At 41.2% G+C, this 25,635-nt stretch overlaps 2 long non-coding RNA genes and 1 other non-coding gene across 3 annotated transcripts; all 3 read right to left on the minus strand.

Annotated features, from left to right (window-relative positions):
• Positions 1–636: 636 nt before the first annotated feature.
• LOC147132670 (uncharacterized) lies at positions 637–10,281 on the minus strand. The gene is made up of 4 exons (XR_015082011.1): positions 5,327–10,281; positions 5,061–5,248; positions 1,925–1,952; positions 637–1,837 (listed from the first exon to the last, which is right to left on the minus strand). It is a non-coding gene; the product is annotated as an uncharacterized LOC147132670 (long non-coding RNA).
• On the minus strand, positions 3,350–3,455 carry LOC147132671 (U6 spliceosomal RNA). Its single transcript, XR_015082343.1, has one exon. It is a non-coding gene; the product is annotated as a U6 spliceosomal RNA (small nuclear RNA).
• Positions 10,282–22,779: 12,498 nt separating the features above from the next.
• Positions 22,780–25,629, minus strand: LOC147132672 (uncharacterized). The gene is made up of 2 exons (XR_015082009.1): positions 24,492–25,629; positions 22,780–24,403 (listed from the first exon to the last, which is right to left on the minus strand). It is a non-coding gene; the product is annotated as an uncharacterized LOC147132672 (long non-coding RNA).
• Between the last annotated feature and the right edge of the window lie 6 nt (positions 25,630–25,635).

Here is a 25,635-nt window from a genome sequence, read left to right on the forward strand (position 1 = left end):
CTGACTGAATCTATTGTTATTAATCCCCTGCAGATCATCGTTCATCGTTCATCTTCTATTAAATCTATCCTGAGCTATTTTTGCTGAAAAACACCTATTTGTGCATTTTGGGTCTCTTTCTGTAACACCCGAAGACCCCACAAGATGGCGTTGACGCCCCAGGCCAAAAGGGGAAGAGCTGGTAATTGTTGGGGCATTTATTGAAAGGTAAATCGTCTGTAAACCATTTGTTTGTCTGGATAATGTAAAGTGAGATTATAACATATTGTTTTGGTATCATAATTTTTGGTATATTTACTGTTTTCATTCTTAATACAGGCAATTATACACATTTTTGGGCAGAGTGTCAATTAGTTTTTTTCCTTATTCTCCGTCCTTATCATGCTGTTTGATAACAATAATTGTGATAATACATCAACTTGATATTGCCTGTCCATCTACCTCATGGAAATGTGTCGAGGTAGTTGTTCTTCTGCTAACCACTCCTATTAAATATTCTCTTGAGTGTGACCTCCAGAGGTCAAGGCTGGAAGTGTAAATTGTGCCTGCCCACATGCACGTATTAGATACATACACGCACGCAAACACACGCACACACACGCACACACTCACCGATGCTCTTTAAACCGTTTATGCCAAACCGTTTATTTAGTGGGACAAGCAAATACAAACCGTTAGCCTAATAGCATAATTGAGTCTGTCATTTTTAATGTACACATTCTAAAAACAGCAAAAATAATAATTGGGGGGAAAAAAATCAAACGCAGCAAACAGCAAGAGTCAGTTTGCTTTGATTCGAACTTTGTGGATTACAATGACCTGAATTACTGACAGTCTGAGACACGGACACAATGAAGAAAACAAATCTGAGCAATCACAGTGAATTTTTGTTGATATTGTGACAGGAAGTTAAAAATGACTCTTAAATCATGTGATTAATTAAAGTAAGGAGGATTAATTAAAGTAAGTAGGAAAAGGAGAGCTACACTCCCCAATGCACTTTCAGACATTTATTGAACCGGCCAAACATACAAAAACTCACAGGAAGCATGTAACAGACTTCAGTTCAGTCAGTGGCTGAAGTGAAGAGGTAAAAAAAAAAAAAGTCGCATTTACACATTTATCTATGCGCTTGCAGCCGTGAAGCATGGAGCACTGGAGCAGGCTTAGTGGATCTATATCTGTATAAGTGCTACTATTTAGCGGTCGAACGTGGAATTGAATGCTTATTCATTATTAGATGTTTTTTTTCCGACGTAATTCATTCATTCATTATCCATACCGCTTCTCCTCACAAGGGTCGCGGGCGTGCTGGAGCCTATCCCAGCTGTCTTCGGGTGACACCCTGAATTGGTGTCAATCGCAGGGCACACAGAGACAAACATCCGCACTCACAATCACACCTAGGGGCAATTTAGACAGTCCAATCAACTTACCATGCATGTTTTTGGAATGTGGGAAGAAACCGGAGTACCCGGAGGAAACCCACGCAGGCACGGGGAGAACATGAAAAACTCCACGCAGGCAGGCAGGCAGGCAGGCAGGCAGGCAGGCAGGCCGGAGCCGGGATCGAACCCACAACCTCTGAACTGTGAGGCGGACGTGCTAACCAGTCGACCACCATGCCACCCTTCTATGTAATTGTCACTTTTAATAAGCAAGTAATATTATAAGTCGAAAATGAAATGACTCCGGGTCCGGCTTGTTCCTCCTCATGTAAGTGTTCATGTCTGCACAGCAAACACTGCACCTAGCACCTCCTCCGCTTGGCAAACCTTGCTCCTCCACAGACGCTGGCAAAAGGCGGACAGGCGGCGGCAGTGGCGGTGGCTGCTGGCTGAAAGGGCCAAAAGATGAGGAAGTAAGTCACGTAAGTCACGTAAGTCACGTTTGTCTGTTGGTCATTGACAGAGAACCTGCTTACCTGCAAGGCGTTAAGGGTGGGTGGGGGCCTACAAGTAGGAGTGAACAACTTTATTATTGTACAAGTCACTTCAGTTGGCAGGCAAACTAGTCGACTATTTAGCGAGAGAGTGAGTTAGTGGTGAGTTTGTTAGTGAGTGACTGTGGTAATTTTTAGTCAGGTAGGTGCCCCAAAAAAAAAGTGTGCGCCAACAGATCAGCTCTTAAGAAGTCTTGTTCCAGTTGAAGTGTTTCAGACCATATTTCTATATCAAAACATAAATGACCTTGGCACTGAATGAATTAATATTGTGGCCACAAATTTTAAAAAAAATCTCGTGATGTTTGTATCTCTGTTGGATCTGTTGCCTGCACTTGTTTTTCTTTAGTTCTAAGTGAAACACACAAATGAAAAAATCCTGATATGAGAGAGTGGTTGTCTTGTTTTATTTACTTTATTGTCATTTTCTTTATTTATTTCTTTTACAGCGATACCAACATTTTTTACACGTGTAGTTAGTTTGTGGAAGTTAGGATTTAAATGTCATTCAGTACAGTTAACGATATCGTCTTCAGTCGCTACGCTGTCGCCATCTCCTGGTTAGTATGAGAAATGCTGTCGGTGACAGCTTCCGGGAATCTAAAACAAATGTACGAGCCGTACTTCGATTTGTGTCTCCTGCTATATTCTATTTTCGTTTTAGAATCGAGAATTAAAAATCAAACTGTTAAAAGCCTAACCGTTCCAGACAAACCAGAAAATCAATCCGTATTTCAATTTTGGTGTTTGTATTTTAAAATAAAAATTCAATCAACAGTCATTTTACTATTTTTCATATTTGCCTCCAATCATAACATGCAATGACCAAAAGAGACACGGACCACCGGAGTACTATCACGTTGGATATTTACTAACTCGCGTTTAACTGGTCGGTCCATACGTTTCGTCATCTCCCGACATTCTAGCAAGTCAATAGCTAAATTCGGTGTCCCGTAATAGAAAAGCAGGCTTATAAGGAAGTCCATCATATTGTTAAGTCCGGTCAATATGGAAACGACTCGAGAAAATGTCCACATGTGAGCCCATCTTCACCGAGCCTTCTGCCACATACAATACGGCGGCACGGACGTGAACGGTTTCGTCCGTAAGGAGAAATCTATATACATTTTGTAGCCCAGACAGCCACTGCGAGAAAATACACTGTACTCCCCAATTTGTCCACTAGAGGACAGGATAGTCGGTTGGTCTCAGAATAATAATTCTAATTTTGGGGCCTTTTTGTGATTTTTTCAGTCTGATTTATTTATATTAATTTAAAATGAGGATATTTGAGTACCTGAGTATTACTGCAAGTACTAAAAACACAGTAATCCGTAAATGTTCCACCAAACTGTAGCAAAATTGGTTTTAACAGCGATTCTTTCAATTTTATTTATTAAAATTCATCAAAATGCAGAACGCTTCACGAATTTGCGTGTCATCCTTGCGCAGGGGCCATGCTAATCTTCTCTGTATCGTTCCAATTTTAGTATATGCGAAGCCGAAGCTACGCAACATGTATCACCAGCAGTCCAGTATATGAAGTGCATATTAGACAACACAAGTCATACTTCAGGTGTCAGCCAGAACCACACAGACACATATTTGGATGTAAATATCCATACAATAATGGAAGCTGATTCAACAATGTGTTAATGTGTGATTATTGTGCCATCGTAAGCATAAATTCACAGAAAACTAACTGCAAACACAGGAAACCCCGGTCGAGCACCGCACAGCAATCTAATTGGCTGCCTGGAAGATTATGCAAAGATATTTGTCATCAGACGAGTGCCATTGGTGCAGACAAAAGGGCCGCGCCTCCTTGCTTCCCCCCGCCCGGGAATGCAGCTCGGGTGGGGGAGGGAGCGCCTCAAGCATGCTTGCATCAGGCCTGCAGTGCAGCCAAAGAAAACAAACCGCCCTGTAGTCCCAGTGAGCATGAGCATGAGTTTAGCAAGCCGATTGAGCATTTATTTGATTTCCTACTAGTGTGCTGAGCTATCCTACAAGTAGGGACACATAGTAGTGTATTAGTACATGCATTAAGATTCTATTGTCTCTTCATATGACTGACTGAATCTATTGTTATTAATCCCCTGCAGATCATCGTTCATCGTTCATCTTCTATTAAATCTATCCTGAGCTATTTTTGCTGAAAAACTCACCTATTTGTGCATTTTGGGTCTCTTTCTGTAACACCCGAAGACCCCACAAGATGGCGTTGACGCCCCAGGCCAAAAGGGGAAGAGCTGGTAATTGTTGGGGGCGTTTATTGAAAGGTAAATCGTCTGTAAACCATTTGTTTGTCTGGATAATGTAAAGTGAGATTATAACATATTGTTTTGGTATCATAGTTTTTGGTATATTTACTGTTTTCATTCTTAATACAGGCAATTATACACATTTTTGGGCAGAGTGTCAATTAGTTTTTTTCCTTATGCTCCGTCCTTATCATGCTGTTTGATAACAATAATTGTGATAATACATCAACTTGATATTGCCTGTCCATCTACCTCATGGAAATGTGTCGAGGTAGTTGTTCTTCTGCTAACCACTCCTATTAAATATTCTCTTGAGTGTGACCTCCAGAGGTCAAGGCTGGAAGTGTAAATTGTGCCTGCCCACATGCACGTATTAGATACATACACGCACGCAAACACACGCACACACACGCACACACTCACCGATGCTCTTTAAACCGTTTATGCCAAACCGTTTATTTAGTGGGACAAGCAAATACAAACCGTTAGCCTAATAGCATAATTGAGTCTGTCATTTTTAATGTACACATTCTAAAAACAGCAAAAATAATAATTGGGGGGAAAAAAATCAAACGCAGCAAACAGCAAGAGTCCGTTTGCTTTGATTCGAACTTTGTGGATTACAATGACCTGAATTACTGACAGTCTGAGACACGGACACAATGAAGAAAACAAATCTGAGCAATCACAGTGAATTTTTGTTGATATTGTGACAGGAAGTTAAAAATGACTCTTAAATCATGTGATTAATTTAAAGTAAGGAGGATTAATTAAAGTAAGTAGGAAAAGGAGAGCCACACTCCCCAATGCACTTTCAGACATTTATTGAACCGGCCAAACACACAAAAACTCACAGGAAGCATGTATCAGACTTCAGTTCAGTCAGTGGCTGAAGTCCGGGTCCGGCTTGTTCCTCCTCATGTAAGTGTTCATGTCTGCACAGCAAACACTGCACCTAGCACCTCCTCCGCTTGGCAAACCTTGCTCCTCCACAGACGCTGGCAAAAGGCGGACAGGCGGCGGCAGTGGCGGTGGCTGCTGGCTGAAAGGGCCAAAAGATGAGGAAGTAAGTCACGTAAATCACGTTTATATGATGGTCATTGACAGAGAACCTGCTTACCTGCAAGGCGTTAAGGGTGGGTGGGGGCCTACAGGAGGAGTGAACACCTTTATTATTGTACAAGTCATTTCAGTTGACAGGCAAACTAGTCGACTATTGAGCGAGAGAGTGAGTTAGTGGTGAGTTTGTTAGTGAGTGACTGTGGTAATTTTTAGTCAAGTAGGTGCCCAAAAAAAAAGTGTGCGCCAACAGATCAGCTCTTATGAAGTCTTGTTCCAGTTGAAGTGTTTCAGACCATATTTGTGTGAATGCTGAAAGCATATGTTATTCTGATTCTTGTCCCGCTCACTTTTTGGTCCGGATTCAACTCCCACATAATACATCCGATTTCCACGGTTCTAATTTCAACAATATTCCCAAAATTCATGCCTTCCGGGGCATTATTTTTCTCATTCAACATACATACAGTATGTTCTGCCCCTGTTGTACTGTCATCCATCCATTATCTATACCGCTTATCCTCACCAGGGTCGCGGGGCGTGCTGGAGCCTATCCCAGCTGTCTTCGGGCAGTGGGCGGGGTAGACCCTGAATCAGTTGCCAGCCAATCACAGGGCACACAGAGACAAACAAACATTCACACTGACAATCACACCTAGGAGCAATTTAGACTGGTCAATTAACCTGCATGTTTTTAGAATGTGGGAGGAAACCGGAGTACCCAGAGAAAATCCACACAGGCACGGGAAGAACATCCAAAACCCACACAGGAAGGCCGGAGCCGGGATCGAACCCACGACCTCTGAACTGTGAGGCCAGCGTGCTAACCAGTCGACTACCGTGCCACCTTGTACTGACATCTGTTTTGGAAAAGGGTCCTTGTGTTCTTATTTTGCCAGTAGATGTCACACTTGCCATTATCGTACCTGTTTCTTCATTTGTTTGTTTCTCACGATACCACCTAGTGGCTAAGCACTGTAAGCAGCAGCCATATAGCCACAGCCGGAGAGGTAGAGAACATGATGACATTTACGTCTTTCCGCAGTGTTTTTGAAAAATATTTGCTGGTTATGACTGGGTTTCAGAGGTTTATAAGAGTGATAACCGCTGCAGTATGTCCAGTTAGAACATTATACTGTCCAGGTGAGCAATAATAATAACAATTTTGTCCCTGCAATCTTTAATTGCTTTGGATACGGGCGTGGTTTCTGTAGAACAAATACAAATAAAACAAACATGAGCGAATGCACTAAAATGCTTCGTCAACACGATACCAATTTACTGCGGTCATAACCATACACAAAGTTCAAAACAGTACGAGCAACGTCAAATGAAATGTCCACAAACAAACCACAATCACAAAAGACTATTTATATTGAGTCACTTCCTTGCTAATGCACGCACACCTTGTAAGTTGGATCGACTGAAGATAGAATGTTCTCACGTGTTACGATGACTTTGTCTGGCAATTATCGAGGGTCCTGAAATCGGTGACCAAAAACCTGCCTAACTAAAATTAAATTACACTAACAGACTAACCACCAGAGGGTGCTATGACAACATAAATAAGAAAGAACCTGGTCTTTTTAACAGTTTTCGTTGGCAGAGCATAATCTGCAAATCATGACAGTCATAATCCGGTGATGTATTGTGTTTTTGGTTATTTATGGTTTCTCAATGGTGTATCCTTTCAATATATAGAAACTACTGTTGTACAAGTTGGCTGATGCTGTTAGTCGTTAGCTGCTAACTTATGCTAAAGCTAATGATAGCTAAGGTGTGCTACGCAGGTGCCGAGTGATGTTGACATTTGTAATGTTTGTGTGTGCAGGAGCACTTATGTGTTGTATTTTGCCTGTATGTTGCAGTTTCACAACAAAAAAGAGAAAGAAAGGAAGGAGATAAAGACAAAGGCTACAACAACCACCTGTCCTTTTCTTGGAGCTCTGTCGATGTTTAGCTCACTGTCTAGGTTGCGTCCTTTGCACTAATCGAGGGCAGAAGATACAGATTTCTTACAATTTCATATTTTAAATTAAAAATTCCCCATTAATTTCCAATGGGACAGACATTACACTTTCAATTTCAGCATCCCCTACCTTCCTTCAATACAGTCACTTAGGTATGCGCGGCTTGTGGCTACTTCGACGCTCGATGAGCAAAAGTATCTCTCTGCAGCTTTTAGCTTTCAAAATAAAGGTTCACGTCAAAAGTTCCCATGTATATAGTTACATATAAATGTATATTTAAAAGTATATATGGTTCTAGGTTACAGTAATTTAAAGGAATGAATAAATTAGCTTGTGTTAACTTCTGAATGTAGGCCAAAGGGAGTCTGTTAAATAACCTTGGCGTTTTAATTGTCTCTATTCATTGTAGGCTGTAATCGACATCGTTCTGAAACAATGTCATATACTGTTGTGTTTTAACACCCGTTACGATTCCAGGGGACATTCGCTGCATATAGAGCAACTTCAGCCTCATAAATGTCCAAGACAATGTCATAATCCATAAAAAATGATCCCACTACGTCGACAAAGGTCCAGTAAAAGTATTCCAGTAATATAGTTAGTCCAAACCAAGCCTTAAATCCATAAAGCCACGTTATTAGCTGCTGCAACCATTACATATTTCCATCAGATACGCATATTTTGGACACATTTTCCATCGTAGGTAGAGTCCACGTCATCAGAGTAAAGCATGCAAGGTATCCAAATGTAGGTCTGCTTCCTGGTGTTCGATCGACACCTCACTTGATCCAATAAACTCATGTTTACTGTGTCAGGAGGTCAACAACAGCCAATGAACACATTGTGCGTATAACCACCCTTCCATATCGATGATTCAGCATTTGTGCCAGTCACAACCAAACTTGCTCAGCGTGCTGGTGATTGACGCATTCAACGGCCAATGAAATTCTAAAAAACAAAACGTATTCGGTTGCTTTGGAAATCTTTTTTGAACGACAACAAATCACACACTTTGCGTGCACAAGCCCATGCGTCAGAGCACACGCCACACAGCGTCACCTTTGATTTTTTTGCGTTTTTTTTATATCTGGATTTAGGGTAAGATAGCCCCAAGTCTTACTTTTCATTAGAACTCATGGTCATTTTTATATGTTGAAGCATTCCAGAATAGCAGCCTTTTCCCCTACATATGCGACCATGGTTGCAAAGGGTCACCCAAATGGCACACTTTTGGTTCACCTGTACCTCTCCTTTGGAAAACTTGCGCTCATTTTCTGTAGTATTATTGTCAAATTGGAAGATGGAATTGGGGTAGGCTTTGAGCTGTAATCCTGTTGTGTTATTCAGTCCACCACCCTGCTACATTAATTTTCCAGGCAGATTTTTGGACAAAGAAAAAAAAAATGGGCGGGCATGAAATCCGTCTTATTTTGTGTATTCAAACTTCCATAACTCAGTGCCAGTAGCACATAAAAGGATTCTGGTAGTTGAGGAGGAAAATTCAAAGTGTTATCTTCAAAAAGAGACCAAAACTATGCTGATACCACAGCTTCAAATTTACTTTGGGTGCACCTTTTTGGGCGTTCGGGTAAAAATGACAGGTAGAATGGTAAAGGGTTTTAAAGAGAAACAAATCTCACCTACAGTGCTATGAAACAGAGAATTGTCACATTAATCCCCAAACCTAACAAAGACAGACTTTTACTTTAAAATTAGCGACCTATAACTTTATGTGATGATTACAAATTGTTAGCGCGTTTACTCGAATACATTAGATATGGGTTTAACAAATCTAGTTGATGAATGTCAATCGGCTTTTATAAAGGGTAGAGCGCATACATAACCATACAATTTGTTAGGTTAGAGTGAATATGTTACAAGTGACAGTAACATACTGTTTCTAGAATTTTTTTTTTTAAGGCTTTTGACACCTTTGAACATCCATTTTTGTTAGAAGCGCTTCACTTTTGGGGTTTTGGGAATAAATGGTGTAATATTGTGGAAATGTTTTACACTGACATCAGCAGCTCTGTTTCTCTGAACCCCAGAGTGACCCCTAGATTGAAAGTATTACGTGGTATTCGCCGGGGATGCCCGGTTTCTCCCAAGCTTTTTATACTGGCAACACAACTATCCATCCATCCATTATCTATATCGCTTCTCCTCACAAGGGTCGCGGGGCGTGCTGGAGCCTATCCCAGCTGTCTTCGGGCAGTAGGCGGGGGACACCCTGAATTGGTTGCCAGCCAATCGCAGGGCACATAGAGACAAACATCCGCACTCACAATCACACCTAGGGGCAATTTAGAGAGTCCAATCAACTTACCATGTTTTTGGAATGTGGGAGGAAACCGGAGTACTGGGAGAAAACCCACGCAGGCACGGGGAGAACATGCAAACGCCACACAGGGAGGCCGGAGCCGGGATCGAATCCACGACCTCTGAACTGTGAAGTGGACGTGCTAACCAGTCGACCACCGTTATCTGAGAACTGGGTAGTTGTGGTGTCATTTTCAGTCGACAGAAGTGACAAAATGGCCGCCCCCTGAGATGGCTAAAAACGGGTGGATTAACTCTTATTCCACAAACGCAATATTTATCAGAATGCCTTCTTTCAACTAGTGGGCTTGCATAGAACATATTCTTGAAAAAAATGTTTGGGTTGATTTCCCCTTTGAATCCGAAATAAACTTACTTACAATACTTAGGATTGACAATATTGAAAAATGTCACTATAGAAGAGAAGACATAAACATTGCTAGCCGTTTGCTAGACATGAAAAAGTCACTTAGTCTCTGGTTAATTCGAGACCTTACTATTTTTGGCAGAATAATTATTTTCGCCTCTAGATCACATATGTCCAAGTCAAAGGCCCGCGGGCCGGATGTGGCCCGTGAGAAGGTTTTCTTTGGCCCCTGGGATGATATTGATTTATCATTAGAACCGGCCCACAGACCGCAGCAAGCCCGTGTGGGTAGCAGATGTGATCGGATGTCCAGATTGGATCGAGTGCTTCACGCCTGCCGATGACGTCACGCTTTATAATATAGTTCTGCAATATATGTCTTTGCGTTTGTGTTTGGAACCCCCCTGGCTGTTGTGTTTGTATGTTCTGAGTTACTAAATAAAAAATAAAATAACATTTTATTATCTATCTAAAATAATATTACTGCTACTTTTGGGAGGACCGTCTTTCGGCCGTCTACATGTCACGTGTGAAGACGTCACGTCACTGTTTTCGGAATTGGATTGTGGTTATTCGGAGTAAAACACGTTTTCTTAAGAAATACATCACATTATATACAGTACATACAATGTTGCAGCCCGAGTCAACCACAAAATTGTTTCCAGTTCGGCAGGAGAAACGCAAACGTTCCACTGATGTTGTTTTACAAGACTTCTTCTCTGACAAACAAAGAGACAAAGAAAAAAAAAAAAAAAAAAAAAAAATATATATATATATATATATATATACACACACACACACACACACACACACACACACATATGCAGAAATATGTCACAAAGCGCGACGTCATCAGCAGGCACGAAGGACTCGATCCAATCTGGACATTTAAACAAGTTTCAATGAACATTTGTTCAATCCAGCCCTTGGTTTGAAGCAAAATTTTTAATTTGGCCCTCCGTCCATTTGACTTTGACACCCCTGCTCTAGATATGTTAAGAAAGCCAACACTGTTATAACACTGTTATTTTCCAGTTCTTGTGGAAGAATACAACACATTATATTAAAAGATCCCAGCTTGTTAAGGAATATAACAATGGTGGCACCAGAATTTGAATCTATGATTGGTACATTGAGAGTGAGTTGGATCAAATCTAGTCTGTCGCAGCCCATCTCCCTTTGGTTCCACATTCCAAGGTCTTTATTTTAAGAAAATTGGAGGTTTGGATTTGGTGCTGACATGTAATTTTAACAGAATCCCAATCAAGTTGTCTAATTTTCATAAACAAATTCTTTTTTTCTGGAAAATGATATTTGCCCATGACAACTTTTCTCCTTATGGAACAATATGGTATTCTACTAAATAGAAAACCAGCCTTTAAAAATATTTGGTTTGAGTAGGGCCTCATATTTGTAACTGATTTAATGGGCAGCCAAGGGACCTTTTTGAGGTACACAATATTTATGGAAAAATATCAGTTGAATTGTTCTCAAAAAGAGTATGACAAAATCTGTAACGTAATCCCTTTGCCACTGATCCATTTATTCTGACTTTTTTGATGTATAACAATGCTGCCAATGTATTGCCAAGACTATCGATTGAAGAATGTATTTTGTTCGAATACAAATGTGATAAAAAGTTTATTGGTAAGGTCTTTAAAGCCCAAATATTTCAGGATTATACTATATTTTCATATTCCACTGTGTGCATGAGGCTTTTGAAACCTTCCCCTGACACAGTGACACAGTATTAAGGGGAATCATTTCTTGACAATTTAACGAGTTATAGCCCTCAAAATTTCTTTGTGCCGATGCAGACTTTTTTCATAAGGCCTGACTAACGCGAATGCTGCCGCTAGTTGTTGCCTCCCCGTCATCTGTCTTTTTCGAACCTGTTTGACAGGCTTCATACTGAAGTTGGTGGTGTTTTTGTAAGTGTTGATATAAGTTGGTCGTGTTGCCTCTGGGTCTGGCTATTGGCTGATAGCAAATTTTGCATCCGCCGCTTTCCTTTCGATCCGCATATTTATCTATTTTTTCTTTGTCGAATCTGAAGTTCGTCCAAATAATAGACGTAGTGGCCTTCTTTGGCACGAGCCGCTCCTTCTACTCCTCTGAAGCGGCAAAAGTTCCTTCTTCCATTACATCCACGGCAGTCATAGCAAAACCCGAGGTTCACGTGGACTGTGTTTTGGTCGTGCTCTGCTGACTGTCGGCATCCAAGCACAGACTAATGTGTATAAGCCAACAACACTGATTGGCCGGTACCATTCAGACCCGAGCATCGACAATTCTGGTTGGCTAATACAGCTATCACTCAAACGCTAATGCGGAAGAGGGTGGCTTGTAGGAAAATATATAAAATGGCACTGTCTTGCAATTGCATTACTGCTCCATGTCGATTACATTTCGATTTATTGTACAGCCCTAAACATATTATTGGGTTGGGCGAAAACCAAATTACTGTCCACTAGACATATCCGCTACACATTTATTGCTGCTTTCCTATTGGACCACTTTGCGCCACATGACCCACAGTACCCGGCAATTGCTCAGCTTTTGTTTCATTTGCAGTATGTCAAGTGCGTGTAGTTTGTTGTTTGGGCTGTAAATGTTTTTGTTATGGCTATTTGACGTTTGTCACCGTCCCTGTAGCTCGTCCTGTTGGGAATGAACTGGTCCCCTCTAACAAGCTGTAGTTATCGCTTCTCGGCCTTTTGGCTACGAATGTGATCACCCCCTTTGGCTTTGGGTTCTACGTTTGTAGTGGCAGAAAGCTAGCTCACAGGGGGATACATTTGCATACGATTGTGTTGATAATAACGGTCTTTGTTTTAGTGGCAGTCCTAAGGTAAGTAGTATATTGTTGTCTTGTATTTTGTGGTCCTCCCACCATGTCGGCCATTCATGCCGGCATGGAGGCACCACGGCGTGCGCTTTACCTTTGAGGAGATGGATGGAGAACCCCTGGGGATGTCGCGGTTGGACTTCTCCAGGAAGCTCATCCAGGAGACCTTGAAATTTAGAGCTGATCAGCTAAACTGCATTATGACATTACCATCTAGTAAAGGTTTTGATGTCAGCTTTAATTCCGCTATAAACCTCCAAGAATTTTGGTCCCGGTACGAAAATGTAAAAGCCCAGTTTTCTATGTTCAACGTTGAGAAACTGACTGATAATGCTGCTAAAACAGTTATTGTCAGAATGTTCAATGAGACAGTTAACGCAGATGACATTTGTTTTTGGCTGGGCAGATATTGCACGGTAAAAGGTCAGAGTGTGAAGGTGAGGGATGCGGACGGCACTTGGAATTGCGCTTGGCGGGTACCCATTCAACTATGGCAGGACCCCCAGGGCTTCCAGGGCCCGAAACATCTCCCATCCATGATAGTCTTGGTTGAAAACCGAGGCTACATACACCATCAGGGTCAACCCAAGCTTTGCCTCAAGTGTGGTGAGCATGGGAACCTGGCAGAGGCATGCGAAAAAAATCATTTGTGGGAGAGTAATTGGGCATACTTTTGAAGAATGTACCAGTGGCAGAAAGTGCAATCTCTGTGTATTGGACCCACCAACAGGGAGCTCAGAAGAAAGTGGCATGTTGCAAGAACTGCCCACAAGCGAATCAAGTGAAGCCAGCTCACAGCAGATTGACAGTGAAGACACCCAGATCCCTTGTGCACAAAAATCCAAAAGGCTTGCATCCGAAAGGTCTTCTGAGTCCCCTTTGACTTTAGAGAAGAGGGGAAAGCTTTGGAGCTCAAGCCAGTGAGGTGGATGAGCCCAGAGTTTTCCCTTGCAGCTCACCAAATGAGCTCTCCTGTTTAAATATCAGATTGCAATCAACACCCAAAAGTCGCAATACCATGAATTTAAGGTTGCGTGAGAAACCATCACCAAAAGTTTCTCGAAGAAGTGATCATCTACCCAAGTGTGAAATCAAGGATCAGAGCCCAGAACGTCTTGTCCTTTTTAAAAACTATTAAGTCTGATGTGTTTTTAATCCAAGAATGTGGTCTACCTTTTTTAAGAAAGTACAAACAGTGGGAGGAATTGTGGCCACACCCATCATTATGGAGTGGCTCGAATGAAAATCGGGATGATGGGGTGGCCATTTTAATAAACAATTCCCAAAGTGAGTGTCAGGTTCACACCAAGTGAGACATTCATAAACAATGCACACAATGAGGAGAGAAGGCATTCTACAACAATATTGTCTTTTTACTTGCAAGGAGAGCGCAGGGAAGTGTACGATTACAGTTCCTAAAACGCTCTGCCCGGCTCCTGCGCCCCCTTTCTTTTTATTATTCTTCGGTGTCCCTGATAACAAAGGTGTTCCAGCTCTAAGGGAAAGGGGAGCGAAAGCAGCTGGAACACTATGAACTTGTTTTGTCTATGCGTGTGTGTGTGTGTGTGTGTGTGTGTGTGTGTGTGTGTGTGTGGGGGTGCGTGTGTGGGTGTGTGTGTGCGTGCGTGCGTGTGTGTGTGCAATTAACATACATATGTGAAAGCAAAGCACACCAAGCAAGTTGGCCTAATGATAAAAATCAAACACATAAATAATAAAATGCATTATTATTCTTACATTCCCCCCTGTTTTTACATAATATAAAGCTAAACACATGAACAATAAAATACATCATTATTCGTGTATAGTATAAAGCTAAACCTACAAAACTAACAGGCTTAATCATGAAAATCAACACGAATAATAAACTGCATTATTATTCTTACATTTCCCCCCTGTTTATTATAATATAAAACTAACTATAATATAAAGAAAAATCTGATTGAAAAATCCAACACCCGAATCATTATATACAACATTAATCACATTCCCCCCTGTTTCTCTTACATTTGCACAATCCTCATATCATCGAATAGACCCTCCACAAAGGCTTTAATCTACCGAATCACTCTCATGAAAACAAATGTAATTACACCCGAGCTTGTCAATGTAATTTTACTCATGATCTTTAAGACCCGGAAAGAGATCTGGAAAAGAAAACGAAATGTCAACAGGAGACTCAAAAGAAGTGTCATCAGTGTCATCATTACTCTCAACTGTACGATAAAGCAATAACGGATAAACATCGTTTAATTTGGACGTCGTAGGTGCAATAGCTGTAGTGATCAACCAGTTGAGCAGCGCTCTAAGACAAGGAATACAACAACACCCACACAACGTGAGGATAGCTGCAAACACAGCAACAGAAACCAGGACAAAGGAAACCAAGTCCTTGTCATCTACCAAATGTTCTTTCCTACCACTCCGTCCAAAGAGACGTGTCCACTCCAGAGTGCTCCTTCATCTTGTGGTTGAGAACGCGGAGGCCATCGATGGCCCTGGTGAGGGACCCCTCCGGGGCCGTGTTGTTAGGTATGAATGTACAACACCGGTCGCCAAGCATGGCGCACACCCCACCCTTTTCCGCCAGGAGCATGTCAACCGCTATGCGGTTCTGGAACGTCATGAGAGAGGTGGCTGCCAATTGTTCTTTAATAGCAAGAAATCCTGCTTCAGTATAGTTACCCAGTTTCTGCACATTGTAGTGGAGGCAGTTGATCCTGTCAACATTTTTATTCGGCGTGATCCAAATAAAAATGGACTCCCAACCATCCATTGCTGCATTACAGCAATGGATGCTGCAATAACTGCTCTTCCAGAGTGCGGCAATGCACCGTCCAATTCGAAATAATTAGTTTCATTTTGTCTCTATCTTGCCGCACCAAAACTGAGGTCGAAAAATGACCTTTACAATCGATCAACTGAATAAGGGGTCGCCATAATTTAAGATAATGCTGTGCTTAACACTAAAATTTGCTTTATTTCACAAAAAACTTTCCTGCTTCATTGGTCTACCTTAAAGGTGATGTCATTTGAGGTCTTCACTATTACATTTTTTCACCAATGATTCCTGCATAATTTGGCACCCAGATTCAGCAACAATTTGTTAGACCTAAAAAATGACATCATCCACCCCTTCGTTTGATGTTTTGGAGCCTGGAGAATTGCACTTTGTTTTTGTTTTTCTATTCCCCACTACAATTATACTTCCAACACTAAGATTGCGTCCCAAATATTTGACTTGTTGTTTCTACATCCGTAGTTTATTTTGCTTACTTTGTGCTCTTCTTCAGCCAAATGTTATAATAATGAACAAGAATTGTCCCGCCTTGTCGCAGGGTCAGACAAGAGCGGAGCAGAGGGCCCAGGTGCCCCTCCCTGATGTCTGCGCCGCCGCTCAAGTCACATTATCTTCGTTTCTTACTTTTTGCCCATTAAATGCTTCTGCTATATGATTGATTCCTGTAACACGGCTACTTTATGTGTAATTAACTTAACCATTAAAACGTGTTCAGCTATCCATGCGTCTAAATATTGGATCTTATCAGGATCCTGTTTTTCAACAAACTTCCAATCCTTACATTGCATTTTATGAATTAAATTTACTACCCATTTTCCCCATTGTATAGACAATTTGGTCCAGCTTGCTAACACCTAGGGTGTTCTAAAAACTGGATTTTTATCAGTAGGACAGCAATTCAAACTTCCTGTTGTGGTCATTCTCACTACAACCTTTTCAGATGGAGAATTCTTGCTTCTGCATCCACACCAGTCTGCTGTTCATTATCCTACTACATATACTACTAATTATACTATACTAATTATATGGAATAAAATACCTAGTGGTATTTTAATTCGCAATCACTCTGTTCACCTACACACTTCACACAGGGTTTCACAACCGATTTGCCCAAACATACCCACACCCAGAATTCAAGTGTACACGGGCCTTCGCCATCCTTTATTATGATTATTATTATTATTATTATTATTATTATTATTATTATGATTATTATTGTTATTATTGTTATTTTCTTTTTTTAAGCTGGCCAGCAAAGTCATATTTTGTTATCCAAAGGTTTAAGTGTTGTATTTTGGAAGGACAGTGACGCTCCACAAATGTCCAATCTTTGCATGCGAGGTTTTGTTTAGGATCACTTTTATCACCGATTTTACTGTTAACTTTCCCGTTTTTTTTTCTTTTTTTTCCCTAGAGTCAGTTTTATGACACCTAGGGTGTCCTATACTGACTTTTACCTTAAAACAGGGTGACAATCAACCCAGTGTGTGGAAATCCTCAAGCTTCTACCACAAGTGGCGGAGGATTCTTGCCTATTGCGTCCACACAAAGTTGTCACTTACAATCCTGTTTACATTCACTCACACAGTTTTTACACAGTCACACTATTAGCAGCGTTTTTCACGGAGTTTAAGTACGTACAGGACACTGTCGCCCTTACAGTTTTATAGACTTACTCTGTCTTTTACCTTGACATTGACTAGTATTCTCAAGGCTTACACAGTTTTAAAGACTTACTCTGTCTCACAGTTTTATAGACTTACTCTGTCTTACAGTTTTATAGACTTACTCTGTCTTACTACTTGACCAGGGACTAGTATTGTCAAGGTTTTTTACCAGCGCGCAATTCACTCATCCACGAGTGTCGTGAGTTTCCTACTCACCCAGAGATGTCTTCACTCCTCCGGCTTCCCGTCAGCCTTCAGTTCCCAGAAGTGGAGCCAAAGACCAGTCCCACAAAGGGTCTTAGAGCCGTGGCCACGGACTTTACCTGGAGGTTGACTCGACAGCTGGAAACCTTCCGGCATATAGGGATCCGGCTCGAAGGACCAATTTAATGTCAGGTTCACACCAAGTGAGACATTAGTAAACAACGTACACAATGAGGAGAGAAAACACTCAACAACAATATTGTCTTTTTACTTGCAAGGAGAGCGCAGGGAAGTGTACGATTACAGTTCCTAAAACGCTCTGCCCGGCTCCTGCGCCCCCTTTCTTTTTATTATTCTTCGGTGTCCCTGATAACAAAGGTGTTCCAGCTCTAAGGGAAAGGGGAGCGAAAGCAGCTGGAACACTATGAACTTGTTTTGTCTATGTGTGTGTGGGGGGGGGGGGGGGGGGGGGGTTGCGTGTGTGTGTGTGTGTGTGCAATTAACATACATATGTGAAAGCAAAGCACATCAAGCAAGTTGGCCTAATGATAAAAATCAAACACATAAATAATAAAATGCATTATTATTCTTACAGTGAGGTTAAAGGGAGAATGGTGGTGGAAAATGGACGAGCACTGTTAACACATCTAACATTTTTAGGACAGGATTTTAACCTTTTACATATTTATGGGTATAATGATAAACATGATAGGTAGGAGCTTTTAGAAAACCTGCAGCCCCACATGCTAGGTCATGTACCATTAGTTATGGGAGGGGATTTTAATTGTGTTTTAAATGTAAGAGATAGAAAGGGAGCTGGGGAGGATTTTAAAGTGGACAAAACATCTGTTTTACTGAAAGACATTGATCGGGTTTTTAAATTAGACGATTGTTTTAAAACCATGCATCCAAGAGAGGAGGGCTTCACGTGGTTCAGTAGTGATAGCACCAGAGCCTCTTGCATAGACTACATATTTACACGGGACTGTGGAAGCTGAACTGCTCCCTGCTGGAGGGCGAGGCCTTGGTTGCTAAATACAGGGAGCAGTACAAGGACTGACAGACACTTCAAGATTTGTACAAATCGAGGGCACAGTGGTGGGAAATGATAAAGCTAAGAACTCAGACCTTCTTTAAAAAAGCAGGTAAGGAAAAAAGAAGGAAGGAAATGAGACACATGCTGGGCCTACAAAAGAGACTACAAAGGTATTTTAATTGATCACAAAAGGGCATTAATTTTAATGAGGAAATTAAACAGGTCAAAAATTAACTGAGACCTCTAGCAGATATCAAAAGTAGACGTGTAATATTAAGGAGCAAAGAAAAAGAAATAGAGGAAGGAGAAAAATGTACCAAGTATTTCTTCAAAAAAATTATGAGTAAGGGTGTGGGTATCTTCAAGCTGCAAAAAGGAAATGGAGCTATAACGGAAATAAGCAGTGAAATAAACGAGGAAGTTGAAACTTACTACCAGAGACTGCATGACAAAAGAGATACTCAATCAGAGACAATGTCAGAAGTATTAAACTTCACTGAGAAAACCGTGACCGACAAAGTGTTATTAACACAAGATTTTACCCGAGAGGAAATAAATAAATGTGTAAGACAATTCAAAAAAGCAAAGTCTCCAGGAGAGGACGGCCTCTGCCTTGAGTTCTACTTGACCTTTTGGGACTTGTTGGCACCAGACTTAACCACTGGTTTTAATGAATTGGACAAAACAAGTCGACAACAAGACAGCTTCAGAGTAGGGATAGTTACACTATTGCATAAAAAGGGAGACAAAGTCCTTGGTAACTGGCGACCCATTACGCTTTTAAATGTTGATTGCAAACTTTTTAGTAAACTTTTAGCTATCCGTTTGTCTGTTTTACTGGACGAATTGATCCACCCTGATCAAACCTGTGCCATAGCGGGGAGGAAGATCACAGACAGCCTCATGCTGATCCGCGACACCATCTGCTACGCGAGAGACAGAAATATGCGTCTAATAATCCTAAACTTGGACTTTGAGAAGGCCTTCGATCGAGTTTCACACCAATACCTCTTTAGGCTACTGAAAAAATTGGGTCTTCCTAAATGGTTTATAGGATGGGTGGAACTGCTGTATCAAGACATTAGTAGCAAATTCATGGTCAATGGGAATTTGACAAAAGCAGTTCAGATTAACTCAGGTGTCCGTCGGGGCCGTCCCTTATCTGCTCTCCTCTATGTTTTATGCATAGAACCACTGGCACAGATTTTGAGATGGGACAAAATGATCAAGGGCGTGAGTATCCCTGGGGGCGGGGGATTTCCAACAAAGTGCATCTTGTACATGGACGATTTTAACATCCTGTGTTCAGATCTTTTATCTGTGACAAGGGCCTTGGACTTGACTGACTGGCATGGAAGGGCCTCTGGGTCAAAACTCAACAGAGCTAAGACCCAAGCACAATTTTATGGACCGTGGACCGCGACAGAAAAGACAGGACTACCCCTGACACTGATACAAACGGACCAGAGAATACTAATTTGGAAAAGATGGGGGCGGGGAAACAAACTGGGGCAACGTGATAGGGAAAGTGATAAAAAGACTAGGTTTTTGGGGGCTGAGAGACCTGACTATAGAGGGGAAAGTTTTAATCATAAAAGCTGTTATTCTACCCTTGCTTTTATTATTATTTTATTATTATTATTATTTATTTTATTCTTTTATCAGGAATTTTTAAAGAAAGTTTGAATTGGAAAAAGAAGAGTGTCATGTTTTAAAAAAAAAATCACAGATCTCTTATCTCTGTTGTGCAGAAGCGGGATGCAGTTAGTCCAGTTCGCGGCCTCGAATTCGGTGAGCCCACAATGGTTTGCCGCAATGTCAACCATCCTGCCCTCTCAAACAGACTTCGGGACCTGCCATGGATGGTGGCCCATGAAATTCTCCCAGTTAGGACCGTTATGCACTCCCGAGGGATGTCAGCGTCCTCAAATTGCCCCCGACCTGGTTGTGGCGCCCACGAGTCGGTGAGGCACCTCCTCTGGGAGTGTAGTGCTGCTGTAGACCTGTGGGCGACAGCCGCCACCTACAATTCCCGGACTTTTCAGCAAGGGAGGCATTAAACGCACAATTTGTGCTTTCTGGGGTGAGCCAGCTGGTAAACACGAAAGAACACTTTGCAAAGCAGTGGCTCACCCTCGCCGCCATCAAAGACGCCATCTGGACCTCCAGAAACTTGCTGGTAAGGAGGCACAGACAGACCCCCCCCTGTGGCTGTGCTCCGAATGGCCGCGGCTACCCTGACAGCTTCCGGCGGCAGGCCAAGGACGCAGCGCCAAGAAGAGTCGTCTGTGCCCGCCCGGAGAAGGGAACCGGAGCTACACAGGAAAGGTCTTGGCAGCGACGGCCTGGCTCACCGGGAGAGGCCGGGGAAAAGGAGCCAGAGGGGTGAGGAACTCCTATGGGCGCCCTGAGAGGATTCAACCGGAGGAATGCTGTTTGAGAGGGTGAGGTCCCACTTAGTAAGGAGACACTACGCTTCTGTCCAACAGACCCAATAGGTTTTTATCTAATCTGTCTTTTAAATTTTAGTATTTTATGCATAGTTTACCTTGTATTAAGTTTAACATGTTGATCTTTAAGCTTACAAGGATATTATCTTAACATGTTTTGTAAATAAAACTGTGCTCCATATTGGAGAGATGTAAACAACATTTGCCCATGGTAACAATAAAACTTGTTCAAGAAAGAAAAAATCTGTTCTTATCAGTTTAATATCTGATACGTCCCCTATCCTATGGAGGATTGAGAGTGCCAAAATTAAATAAATAAACACACCATTAAATGTTTAATTAAAAATGTCATTAATTAATTAAATGTAGAGTTAAATAAATCAAATGAATAAATGCACCATTAAATGATTAAATAAATTTGTCATTAATACATTGAATATGGAATTAAATAAATCAATATATTATTAAATGTGTCATTAATTGATTTAATTACCAAAGATTATATGTAAAAATATATTTAATTATTTCACTATTTAATTAATTATTTCATGGTGCTGTGTTGCAGTGTTTCATGAATTCATTTTATCTGTCAAGCTCACCCGTCAAAGTTAGTCGGCGTGGCTAAAGCCTGACGCTCTAAAATCCTGTCTATCCATTGCTTTGCCCTTTAGTGGTTGGCAACATGGCGGTTACGATGATGGACTTTCATGAGCTTTCAAGGGAGTGAGAGATATATTTTACACCATGCTGAGTGTGTGGAAGCAGGAAATGCAGACCGCAAAGACATACAGTGTAAAGCTGAGGGATTTATTGAAGTTTTTGGAGTTATTTCCGCACCTTCCGACCAAGACATTGACCGTACAGTGACCGCGATTTCAGAAGTACTCCACAGCTTCACTAGTAACCGGGCATAACACACACACAAGGACCAGGACAATTGGCGTTTGATAATCCCAGTGCGATTCAGAAGCATCGCTTTCTTTGTGGAACCCCAGAAAATCTAATTGCAGCGATGTTTGGAGTGTCAAAGCGGACCATCAGGAGACTCATGAGGCAGAGCGGTTTGGGGTATGTGCACCCTATTCACCCACGTTTAGTGTGGAACATTTATCATTGTTGTCTTTTGTTTGCATGTATTTTGTTTTCAATTTGGTTCATATTTCAGAAAAGACAAACTAGCCCAAACAGTGGAGATGTTTTTAGTTTTTTTTTAAAAATGGGATGCTAGAATGCATCTCACTAATTAATCCCCTATGACACGGCGACACTGTGATACTGCACTCTCCGGGGAAAAGTGTCACAGACACACTCTGGTCTTATGTGTCCGTCACAACTTGAAATAAAATATAATAATTCTAGGTTATAGTGTCTCCACATAAGAGACTAACTTACATCTTATAGGTTACAAACAGCAGTTGTAGTTTCTCTAGTGCATAGAATGCATACCCGTACTCTTCCAAAACAAAACATTTGGACAGATACCTCATACATGTCACTAGTTTTAAGTACACAATTGATCATGCTTGTCCTTCCTTCAGGTTTTTGAAGACTATGGCATTGACTGGAATGGACCTTGCGCTCTCCATGGAGGCACTGTGTTAGTCCCAGAGATTGACCTATCCCGTGCCCTCAGATGAAGTTGCCATTTTTCCAGCTCCCAGGACGTTCTGTAACTGAGGCGATCAGCTTGTATACAGAGACTGTGCAGGTTTTAACAACAATCAAGGCATACTGGTGTCCATCCCGTGTGTTTATTTAGCATTACATAACAAACAGGCATGAACTGAAAGTTTGATTTCCTTGTTTAAAAAAAAACGTGTTTTAATGTGAATCAATGCCACAATCACTTGATATACAGGCAAGGCCATTTTGTTTATATAGCACATTTCATACACAAGGCAACTCAATGTGCTTCACACAAGCAAAGACACCACACATACAAGCATTTAGAAATATAGTTCAGTTCCACTGTTTTATGAATTTGAAAATACTTACCTCCTGTCCCATCATATGACACATAAAGCATAGCATCAATACTGTTCCGTTAACACTGACAATCAATAATACAGAACTTTTTGGTTTCAATAAAATTAACAAATAAGATTAATAAAACATATGTCAAAGACTGCACAGTATGATAAATGTTTTCACAGATACAGAATTTCCATCAGTTGAACTGACCTACTCAACAGTGCATTCAATAACATAATAAAAACGATTGGAAAAGTCCAAATTTTGTTTGTGCAGTACTTATGGCAGCCAAAAGTGCCTCCTCAAATTTAATGTAGATTTTGAAACGTGCAGGAAGCTTGAGCGTTTCAAAGCATGTGGACAATGTAGCAAAGTTTCCTGCAGAAACCTCCACTTTTAGTTCAGGAAGGAAGAAGCATCTCCCAGCCTACTCAGAATGTCAGCAGCTGGGCCAGTGTGTCTGATGAAGCTGAAAGTCCAAATCTATTCAATATGACATTTAGTTCACTTTCAATTTATCAGCATGATATCCATGAGACACAGCATAAATATTAGCCAAATAAATAAGATGCTGTCTTCATCATCACTGTCTTCAACTTGCCATGTGATTTTTTCCAGGAGCATCATGTAGAATCATATCATGTAAGTATTTTAAATGGAGAACTTATTTTGGTCACATTATTGGTCAACGGAAAAATAACAAGTTCAATACTTGTAAACTCAAAAGTTGTGTTTATGCCAAACATGTGAAACATCTTTAGAAACTGTAAAAAAGCCAAGATTTACAAAAGCAAAATAGCATTCTGAACAAAAAAGTAAATATCTTCAACTGAAGAACATAAACTGCATATCATAATGTGTAAAATTCTATTATTTAATGATATGTAATGTGTCTATTCTATTGACTGAGTTTATATTGCACACAAGTTTAGAGAAATGCTATTATTATTAACATTTGTTTGTGTCTTTATGATTCGCAATGAGCTCCGCTCGGCTGCAAAAGAGAAACATGTCACAGCTTCATCGTCTATCTGGGATGTTTCGGTCAGCTAACACAATTTTGCCGTTGATTAATGACCTATCCATCCATCCATCCATTATCTCCCGCTTACCCGAAGTTGGGCCGCGGCGGCAGCAGCTTCAGCAGGGAAGCCCAGACTTCCCTCTCCCCAGCAACATCTTCCAGCTCTTCCGGAGGGATCCCAAGGCGTTCGCAGGCAAGCCGGGAGACATAGTCTCTCCAGCGTGTTCTGGGTCGTCCTCGGGGTCTCCTGCCGGTGGGACATGCCCGGAACACCTCACCAGGGAGGCGTCCAGGAGGCATCCTAATCAGATGCCCGAGCCACCTCAACTGGCTCCTCTCAGCGCGCAGGAGCAGCGGCTCGACTCTGAGTCCCTCCCGGATGGCCGAACTTCTCGCCCTATCTCTAAGGGAGAGCCTGGACACCCTGCGAAAGGAACCCATTTCGGCCGCTTGTATCTAGTGCTACACTTATCATGATGAACCTATCGAACACAAATACATTTTAAATCCAACTACAACGTAGTAACACTGTGATCATGACTGCAGCAAGCAATGCAACCTTTAGCTTACCATGAACAGGTGTTCTCGAGGGAATGGTAGGTATCTGCTGCGAGCCTACGCCTGAGCCGCCACCGGAGTTCATCTTAGAAATTCTTTGATTAAACTTGCCGACTCTCAACAGCTCAGGTAATTATTGAAGCCAAACTATATATTTTCAAAACAAAGAGAAAGACTTGCTTCTAAAATAGCGAAGATAGAATTATAAACATCTTTCCCAAATTTAACAGAAAAAGGACAATCCCAAAACAAATTAAACACATCTTCAGGAGATTCTTCACAGAAAGAGCAACAAGTGTCAATGTCTTTTTTAAATCGCTGTAAAAAAAAAAAAAAAAAAACTTGCATGGATAACATCTGTGGATTATTTTGAATGTTACTTCTTTTATCTTGTTGTTAATCAAATATTTAGCAGGTAGATTCCATATTTTTTGCCAATTAAGATTATTGACAAGATTATTCCAATAAGAAACAACACATGGAACAGAGGCAACATCTTTTTGAAAGAGTTTTCGCAAATTAAAATTGATAAGTTTAGGATAAAAACAAATCCTCCCGATTTCAGTTTTGGATGGATCAATGGGCAATAAAGTCAAGTTGTAATCAGCCAAATTCCTAAATAACATAGTGACACCAGCAGAAATAGCATTTACAACAGTACTGAATTCAGAAACAGAAATAATTACACCATATTTCAAAACAAACTCTTGGTGTGTCAAACGTTATGGGGTTCCATTTGTGCCAAAAATATGTTATGTGTTATGATACGTGTCTATGTTAGACGTCCATGATACGTGTCTATGTTATGTGTCTGTTGTATGTCGATGTATGTGTCTACCTCCATGATACGTGTCTATGTTATGTCGATGATACGTGTCTACGTGTTGTTAGACGTCCATGTTAAGTGTTTGTTCGACGATCATGTTAAGTGTTTGTCAAACGTCCATGTTGCGGAGAGCTAGGACTGTCGGTGAATATAGGGAGATTCGCCGGAGCACCTCATCCAAACAGTCACCCGAGTCAAAAGCGTGGCCGGACACGATGGCAGAGAACAATTGGCTTTAATCGCACTTCAATCCACTTCACAGAACACAACAGCTCGCTCATCGCGGCGCATACACACGACCGCAAAAACCGCACGAGTTCACCGCTAATC

The sequence above is a fragment of the Filicampus tigris genome, chromosome 18 (genome assembly GCF_054856515.1).
Source record: "Filicampus tigris isolate MCC_2025a chromosome 18, RoL_Ftig_1.0, whole genome shotgun sequence".
Lineage (NCBI taxonomy): Eukaryota > Metazoa > Chordata > Actinopteri > Syngnathiformes > Syngnathidae > Filicampus > Filicampus tigris.